We start from the raw sequence: 10,304 nt of genomic DNA on the forward strand, positions 1-10,304 counted from the left end.
TGTATGAAAATAAATGCAATATACATTTTTCGTGTCAGTATTTTCTTTTAAGAAATCAAAAATTATTTTTTCATTATCCATAGGAGGAATTTTTATTGTTGTTATTTTATGGTTGTCATAAGTATCACGAGATATGTGTGTTTGAGGGTAAATATTAGGCATAACGATAATTTGATTCACTTTATTATTAATAATTTCATCGTATATTTTAATTCCGTCATTTGTCGTAAAGTTAGCGGTAGAATGCTGAGTAGACGAGTGTGAAGTTCCGGGTTTGTTTATTATGTCTTGTGGTTTTAATTGGATGTCAGATATTATGTTTATTTTCTTTCGGATGTTAATATTTTCATTACGTTTCGGAGGATTTGTTTGTTGTTGCGATTCTATTAAAGGATTTTGATAGTTTTGTAAGGTTTGTAAGTTTTGGGAAACATTTCGAATAGTATCTAATATTTCTTGATCTATGTCACCTGGATTATTTTCGATAGATGCTGTTTCTAAGGCGTTTAAATTAATCCTAGAAAGACAATCGGCGTTTGTATTAAATTTTCCTTTCTTATAAACTCTATTATAGTCAAATTCCTCGAGTTTTAATCTCCATCGAACAAGTTTTGAATTTGGTTCTTTAAGACTGAAAAGATAGGTTAAAGGACGATGATCTGTATAAATTGTAAATTTTCTACCAAAGAGATAGGGTCTGAAGTATTTACAAGACCAAACAATGGCTAAAAGTTCTTTCTCTATAGTAGAATAACGACATTCGGTTTCATTAAGTGTTCTGGATGCATAAGCTATAGGTTTATCGTGTGGAATAGTACCTTGTGAAAGAATAGCTCCTAAAGCATAATCGCTAGCATCAGTGGTCAGAATAAACGGTTTGAAAAAATCGGGGTACATTAATATGGGATCATTAGTTAAAATTTGCTTGCAGGTATTAAAACAATCAATAAATTCTTTATCATGTATGACTTTACCATCCTTTTTAAGACATTTAGTCATTGGCTTGCCTATTTTAGCAAAATCTCGGATAAATCTACGATAATATCCAAGTAAACCTAAAAAACTTTTGATATCTTTCGGTGACTGGGGAATTGGAAATGTTTAATGGCAGAGATTTTGTCGGGGTTTGGTTTTACTCCTTGGGGTGTGATAATATGGCCTATTGAACCGTGGTATGAAGAAATTCGGATTTATCTAATTAAAGTTTAAAGTTACTTTTTCTTAAACGATCAAAAATTGATTTTAGTCTTGAAATGTGTTCTTCTAGAGAGGTGGAAAAAATAATAATGTCGTCTAAATAAACTAAACATATTTCATGCTGAAGGCCTCGAAGTATGTTATCCATTACGCGTTGAAAGGTTGCCGGGGCGTTTTTCAAACCAAAGGGCATGCGTTTAAACTCGTAATGTCCACTTTCGGTACTAAAGGCTGTCTTAGGGATATCTGAATTATCGACTTTGATTTGGTGGAATCCACTCGCAAGATCAAGGGTTGTGAAATAGTTAGCTTTACCTAGCTTATCTAAAATGTCAGTTATGTTGGGTAGGGGGTATTTATTGTCGATTGTTTTTTCATTTAGTTTCCTAAAATCAATTACAAGTCTCCATTTTTTCTTTTTTGAGGCATCCATTTTTTTTGGCACGACCCAAATGGGACTGGACCAGGGTGAGTTACTATCTTGGATGATACCTTGTTTTAACATGTTATTAATTTGATCTTTTACTTCCTGTCTATGGACTTCAGGTAATCTATAAGATTTTGTAAATATCGGGGATTCGTCGGTAAGTTGTATCTGATGTCTAGGGATTTTATCACAATAGAAAATATCTCTATATTCGAAACATAATTTTCTTAATGCGTCTTTCTCTTCTTTATTACAATGGTCTAATCTAAGGTTCTTTAAATTTTCTTTTAGATAGTTATCATGTTGAGGACTTGGGTTAAAATCTACTTCCATTTTTTCAATAAAATTTACGTCAATTAAATTTAATGGTTCTGTTTCAAAAGGTTCTTGAATATTTATTTTTATAGGAATTTCATTTGAATTTATTAGAGACGTTATAGCAAAATTATCTTTTATATTGACTAAGGCTTTTGGCATTTCTAAACCTTGTTGAAAAGAAAAATAGTTTAATATTCCTATACCATTTCTTTGTGTTACAGGAATTTTTATGATCTTTTGTAGTATAGGTTCAATAGTTATCGAATAACTATTTATTTTATTATCACTTTTTTCAATTAGTTGGTCGGAGTTTTCAGGTTCAAAAATAATTTTTATTGTTGAATATGGTGTCTCTAATTCTCTAGTATTCATGTTAATATTAGCATTTAATTGTTTTAATAAATCGATGCCTATTAAACCATCGAATTTTTCGCTAAATTTAAACAAAAAGAATTTGTGATATTCTTTTAAATTGAAAATTTTAAAAATGGGTATTTCGGCTACTTCATTGTGGTAGGTTATATTATGTGCTGTTTGAATATGAAAGTTTTCTTTATATATAAATTTTCGATAAAATTTGTGAGCTAATTCTGGGTCTATTAAAGATTTTGTGCTGCCAGTGTCAATTAAAAAATTTGCATTGATCTGTGGTATAAAAATATACGGGAGATTTGCTTTGATTGCATTTAAATTTTTTATTAGGTCAGGTTCGGTTGAGAGACATTGTTGGAAAAATTTTCTTTATCGTCTAAATCGTTTTGATTTGGGTTACTGGGTAAAATAACGGGTTCATTGACATTTGCTGAGTCAGTGTCTGTTGGGAATGTATCAAAATTTTTATTTTGTTTCGTCACAGCATAAGGCATATTTGGATAAGGATTATCATATACAGGGTATAAATAATTTGGGGGTTCAGTATAATCATAGTAAGATTCAAATTCTTCATTATCATATGGTAATTGTGGGTTGGAATACATATAATTATTATCAGAATAATAATCATTATTTCTATATGGGTTTTCAAATTGCATGTTATTAATAATATGTTGGTGATACAATTCGTATCTAGGTCTTTTATTCGGATTAGGTTTTAAATGTGTATTGCCAGATGATGTGTCCATCGGTTCTGGTTTATCTCTTTGAGGTTGATTATTATTTTGAAATTGTTGAGGTCTTTGCAAGAAGTATTGTCGGTTTTGTTGATTGGAATGATTGAAAGGACCAAAATTATTAGTTTGTGGTCGTTGTGAAAATTGATTATGATTGTTGGGATATAACCTGAATTGTCGGGATTGGTTTTCTCTATGGAAATGATTTTGTGGTTGAAAATTTTGATAAGGGTTATAATTTGATTGATAATTTGTCTTATAGGAGGGAAATTATTATATCTTATGGGTTGTAACATTGGTCTTTGAAAGTTTTGTTGGGAATACATATTATTTCTCATGGGTGTGTGTCTTCGTGTAAGTGTATTTTGTCCTTGTGTATTTAAAGAATTTGATCTATTAGAGCTATACAAAAAGTTTTCTTCTTCTATGACGAATGCCATAGCTTGCTCTAAAGTGTCGGGTGTTCTTAATCGAATAGTAGTTTGTATAGAAGGAGGTAAATCTTTAATGAAAGTTTTAAGGGCTAAATCATCGTAACTACGTTGTCTAATTATTTTTTCTGCATTAGGTATAGTAAGAGTATTTAATTTAGAAATAACAAGACTACTTGTATCTTGGCATTTCATACCAAAATTATATGGACTCTCGTTTTTAGTTGGTCTTAAAGCAATTAAATCTTGGACTAGGCAATCTATGTCGCGCTGATCTCCAAAACAAAGGTTTAAAGAATCTTTTAGTTGTTAACAATCTCTAATTTCTACTCTAGAACCTATCATCATTAAAGCTCTTCCACTAAGTTTTCCTAAAATTGCTCTGAGAATGAAATTATTAAACTGATCATCATTTCTACGGGCAACATTTTGAATTAAGCTTTCGCAATTACCAATAAAGATAGGAAGTGTGTAGGGATTACCTTCATAATTCGGAATTGCATCAAGATATCATTTAAATAATTGATAGTTAATGGCTGGTTTAACAGCGGCTGCTGCGGTATTATTTGCTTGTGCCATTTTTTTTTATTTAAATAATTTGAACTTAAACTTAAAATATTTTTCTTAATATTAAAAATTAAAATATATTTTTTCAATATACGTTTGAAAATTCGCAATATATCGATAAAAAAAAATGCAAATATAAATCACTCAAAAGAAATAGATAATTCAATTGGAAAATAAACAATATTACTCACATTATCATGACGATTTGCATTTTCTGAGGTTTCTTCTTATTCTAGCTTACGTCTAGGGCTCCTATAGGTTTTGACTCCCAGGATACTGTATTTGTTGCTTCTTCTTGAGGAAACTGCCTCGATCGCTTAGTTTTTACAGCTTGTACAGGTATCTTGTCCCAATTGACCGGTGATCTACGATAGATCAGACGACCGTAATTTTTTGTAAAAACTGTTCGTTTTTTCCGTAAATCGTGTCGCAAAAAAAACTTGGAAAAGGTTAGCCAGTTTCTCGGAAAAATCCTACTATCGACTGCGCCAGTTTTGTGGTTGATCAAGACTGGTTTCTTTAAAAAAAAAACAACTTTAATATACAGGACGACTTTTTAATGTACAGGGTGGCCAAATAAGAATGCGAGGTACTGTATCTGGGAAACTATTCATCGTAGAAGCTTGCGATAAAAAAATTTATTACTAAAATGGCCAAGAGAATGACCTGGAAAATATTTTCAAGCTTCTAAAATGGCCGCTAGGGGGCGCAACTGCAATCTTGAATCTAGAAAACTGATGTTTCTGTAAATTTTGTTGAATTAATCTAACAAAAAAATAGCTGATTATTAAAGTAGAGACTAATCCGAACCTTTTTTATTTGAATAGTTTTGCTGTATCTCTAAAAATAAAGTGGTGGGGGGTGTTCAAAAGTTGGCTTAAAACACACCCTGTATACTAAAAACGCCTTAGCCGATTTTATCAAACTTGGGCTAGTTGAAAAGAGCTATTATTAAGCTACGAATATTATTATATTTCATGTGTTTTTAGTTTTACATCTCGCCGCTAGAGGGCTTTTTTCGGCTTTCTGACACAAATGACTAATTTTCTCAAAAAACTTAAATGCAATGGTATAAATTTTTTTATACAAAAAAACAGCCTAAAGACGCCTAAATATGCTTGCGAAAACCGCATCTTAATATCTTCATCCTAACCTAAAATTTAGGCCAAAGAAAATTTTATATGGAAATCCCTTAATATTTATAAAAACTAAAAAATAATTTCTCGAATTTCTTTTATAATGTAAGTTGTGGCCCTATAAAGGACCGATTTTAAAAAGAAAGGATTTTAATGCCCCCGTAAATGCTCGAAATGCTGACCATCACGCTCTATGCATTGCTGAAGCCTCTCATGGGTAGATAGAACTGCAGCTTCAATTTCGGCTCTCGGTATGGTATGTATTGCATTACGAATGCGGTTTTTTATATCTTCTCTAGTCGTAGGCTGAGTCTGAAATACAATGTCCTTTAACCGCCCCCATAAATAGAAATCAAGACAGGTTAAGTCTGGGGATCGCGGAGGCCATGGAAACAGGCCTCCTCTTCCCATCCACCGCTGTTGAAAAATGTTATTAATATGCTCTCGCACATTCCTAGCAAAATGTGCTGGACAACCATCCAACTGCAAAAACAAATTTTGCCGGACTTCTAGTGACACATCTTCCAGCAACAACGGTAATTGATTTACCAAAAAGTCGAAAAAAACATTGCCATTTAGAGATTGCTAAAAAAAATATGGTCCAATAATGTTGCCTCCAAGTATACCACACCACACATTTAAACTCCAGCGCCCTTGGTGCTGAACTTCACGCAACCAATGCGGATTTTCTGCAGACCAATAATGCGTGTTATGCAGGTTGACTCTACCGTCACTATTAAATGTGGCTTCATCGGTCCAAAGAATTTTAAATAAAAAATCTCTGTCCTCGCGTATCATGCCTAATATCCAATGGCAATAGTCCAACCTACGTTCAAAGTCTGCTTCTTCCAATGCCTGATGTAAATTAACATGATATGGGTGCATTCTATAAATATATTAAAAAAAAAGCTGAACTTAAATAAATCCATATATGGCGATGGCTATTAGAATTTACCTATTGTCTTTTAAAATATTTTGAAACGTTGTTCTTGATATGCCTAATTCAAGGGATAATGCTCTTGTGCTAACATGAGGATTTCCGTCAATATATCCCAGTACGCTGTTAATATTGTCCACATTTCATCTAATTCTTGGCCGTTGAAACCTAGGCCGAAAACTACCATTGGCTCGTAAGTTCGCCACTAATCGGGGAAAAAATCTAATACCGCAAGGACTTCGATTTGGATATCGAGCAGCATAAACTCTTTTTGCTACTGCAGCATTTTGAAGACATTCAAAATAAACCGCAAGCATATCAACAGTTTCATCATTCGTAAAACGCATTTTGCAAAAACAAAAAATGCTCAAGTACCGTAAAACTTTTGACAACTTACTATTGACAATTTGACGAATGTTTATAATTTGAGTAGACATTTGTTTTGTTGCATTCCATGGCCTGCTTTCTAATAATTATTTTTTTCGTATTACATCCATAGTGAATATATAACATAAAATAGGTCTGATTTTTGATATAAGCATTATTAATACTTACCTTTTAGTGATATTAGGTAATATTTTCAAAAATGGTAAATTTTGTTTTCAAAAGTAGTGAATTTTAAAAAATTCCAAAATAATTAGTATAAAAAAAATAAAATTTAAGGGTATAAAATATTCTTTGGCCTATATTTTAGGTTAGGAAGAAGATATCGAGTTGCGGTTTTCGCTAGATTATTTAGACATCATTTAGCTTTTTTTCTATGAAAAAAAATCATATCAACGCATTTAAGTTTTTTGAGAAAATTAGTCATTTGTGTCAGAAAGCCGAAAAAAGCCCTCTAGCGGCGAGATGTAAAACTAAAAACACACGAAATATAATAATATTCGTAGCTTAATAATAGCTCTTTTCAACTAGCCCAAGTTTGATAAAATCGGCTAAGGCGTTTTTAGTATACAGGGTGTGTTTTAAGCCAACTTTTGAACACCCCCCACCACTTTATTTTTAGAGATACAGCAAAACTATTCAAATAAAAAAGGTTTGGATTAGTCTCTACTTTAATAATCAGCTATTTTTTTGTTAGGTTAATTCAGCAAAATTTACAGAAACATCAGTTTCCTAGATTCAAGATTGCAGTTGCGCCCCCTAGCGGCCATTTTAGAAACTTGAAAATATTTTCCAGGTCATTCTCTTGGCCATTTTAGTAATAAATTTTTTTATCGCAAGCTTCTACGATGAATAGTTTCCCAGATACAGTACCTCGCATTCTTATTTGGCCACCCTGTACAAAGGTTGATACAAGAAAGAGAAGTGTTTACAAAATTAGTTTAAGGTATATTTATAAGTTTAAAAAGGCGTTGGCTACATAAGCATAAAAGTTACTAGCTAAGGTCCGGTTAACATGCTTGGTAAGGGCTACTGGTCACGTAACTCGAGTCAGAATTATGCAAAAACATGTTAACGTGGCTTTACATAAAGGAATTAAGCTGTTTACGTTCCAAACAATACCAAAGTTGTCAATTCGTTTTTTTTAGGCATATTTAACAATTAAATTGTAAATAATGGCTGAGATGGCTGTTAAACGGTACACTTTATATTATTAAAATTAATAATAGACAGAATTTTATAACTTAATTGCTACCGAATAGATGTAACTATTTTGTTATATAAGTTCTGCCGTTTCTGTAGCGGAAAACGAAAATTTTTTCGTATTCACCTCATGCTCACTCGACAAAACTTAGAATAATTTTCAGGCGATAGATAAATTTAATGTCGCGTCTATACCAGTAATTTCTGCAGACAGTTCGTGGATTGCAAAAAATCGTCTACTGGTATTGCCGTCATTCGTGTTGCCGAAATTTGCCTTTGGGACATCTACAATGAGACCCATCTTTGACTTAAATTCGCTTTGGATTGCGAGTTTCCTGAGTTTGACTTTTTCTTTTTCTTCATCGCTTTTGAGCTGCCACTTTTGAACTGGTAGTTTATAGACCAAATGTAAAACAGCTTAAAAAAATCGTATTCGGGCATGAAGAATAGATAAATCAAACTCAAAAGTTTCCACATTAACTGACCCGTTTTTTTGGATACAGTTAAAATCCTTTGAAGTTAAGCCACATATGTAGCACCTCATTGTAGATGATGTGCTTGTCACAGAGTTGCACACCTGAAATGTTTTTTTTTTTAATTATTAGATAGAACTACAACAATAAAACCTAATAATCATGTTTCGGGTTCGATTCTTAAAATAATAATAAACATTTTCAATTTTTGTTTTTTTACTCACCTTTTCATCGACCATGGTCAACATCATTGTATGTGTTGTAATTCTACAACGGATAAAAACTGTAAATTCAATACAATTTAAAATAAGTTAATCCGCGGCAACGTCGCTTTTCTACCATGCCGCTACCAGCCTTTTGATGTTCTATAAATAACCGCCACCAGCGCGGCGTCTTTGTGTCAGTCGCTCGTCACCTCTCAGCGAGTCGCCTTTAAGCCGTCTCACGGTATCGTCTCCGTTCAGTTGTAAGATGGAAGACACGCTCGCAGCAATTCAAAATTGAACTTTGTTGTTTTCTCTTGAACTAATTTAACTTTACAACAAAAAACCGCTGCAGAAATTGAAGGCGGTTGAGTGAAGCAGTAATCGGCCCCCATGGTGGAGCAGTTCTTCTTAAATCCTTAATTTTGTAAGTAAGGTCTCTCCTTACATAGGAGAGCGCTACAAGTGATTGGGGCAGTAAAAAACCTCCCCACATTTGTTGGTCCTACGAGCTCGGATATATTCATCGACTTCACTCAGTTTATGTTGTAAAGATTGCTGCTGTTTCCTGTTTAAAGTTCCTGATTCCTCCTAATGTTCTGGGTCTCTCCTAGAGTGGATTGGTAACCAAATCTCCTAGTACACAGTACTCTCTCATTTAAATTAAGTTTTCCAAGTGGACAAAAAATTGTATGGAAAATCGCAAATCGCTAGTTAATGCGTAGTGCTCGGTTAGTGCTCGCGTTCTCAAGGACTTATTGGTAAGTTCGTTCCAAACTCTTTGTAAATACTCTTTTGGATTCATAAGGATAATAACTTTGCTATAAACTATTGTGTTAAATTTGTGCGTGTGCAAAAAATAAGGTTTTAATCTCGGTTTAATAAGGTGCTCTAAATAAATCTCTTAGCTAAGTATAGCTTAAAGTAGCTCTGACTCAATCTAAAACTGTAAATTGGTTTACAATAACTACTCATGTAAACAAAAACCACTCGGTTCTCATAATTTGTAAAGTTTAACTAGGTTTTAACCTAATTATATGTTTTATTTACCGTTTTATCTTATCTCAGTTCTCTATATTTAATATTAGTATATCAAATTCACAATGACAGAACCTATGGAAAGTGCAGAAGCACCAGACTTGACAGTGGGTGCAAACAAAAGACTGGCTAGTTTAAAGGCTAGAATCACTCGTACATATAACTGCGTGCTGCAAAACCCAGACTGTGACTCGATCAGTACTCTTGAAATAAAAAAGGAGCAATTAATCTCTTATTTTAATGATTATGAACAAATTCAACAAGAACTTGAGCAATTTGACAGTACTTTAATTTCCACAGAAGTAGACGAGTGGGAGGCAAAGTATGTCACAACCCTTACTTTAATAAAAGATAAAATTTATGCACACACCTCTTCAAGATCTGGTTCTTCTACTACTATAGTGAATAATTCTAGTAGAAACACTGAAATTGGTAATTCACCAGCCTCATCAAGTGTCAAACTACCTCAACTGTCAATAAACCCATTTACTGGGAATTTTTCTGAATGGAACTCATTTATTCAATTATTTTCTACGCTCATTATCCAAAATAATGATTTGACGGATTTACAAAGATTTATATATTTAAAATCCTACCTCAAGGGTGAACCGTTAAATCTTATTCAAAACATTGAGGTTGTTGATACTAATTTTCAAATAGCATTAGACACATTAAAGGATAGGTATGAAAATAAGTCTCGTGTTATTAGCCTTTTAATTAAATGCCTGCTGAAGGCTCCCTCTTTAGTCAAAACAAACTCTCAAACCTTAAGAGATTTTTTAACTCAGTCTAAACAAACACTGCAAGCCCTCAGAAATATGAATGTACCAGTGCAACACTGGGATTTAATTCTCATTGAAATATTTTTAGAAAAAGTTGAT

Source organism: Anthonomus grandis, chromosome 13, assembly GCF_022605725.1.
Source record: "Anthonomus grandis grandis chromosome 13, icAntGran1.3, whole genome shotgun sequence".
In the NCBI taxonomy this organism is placed as follows: domain Eukaryota; kingdom Metazoa; phylum Arthropoda; class Insecta; order Coleoptera; family Curculionidae; genus Anthonomus; species Anthonomus grandis.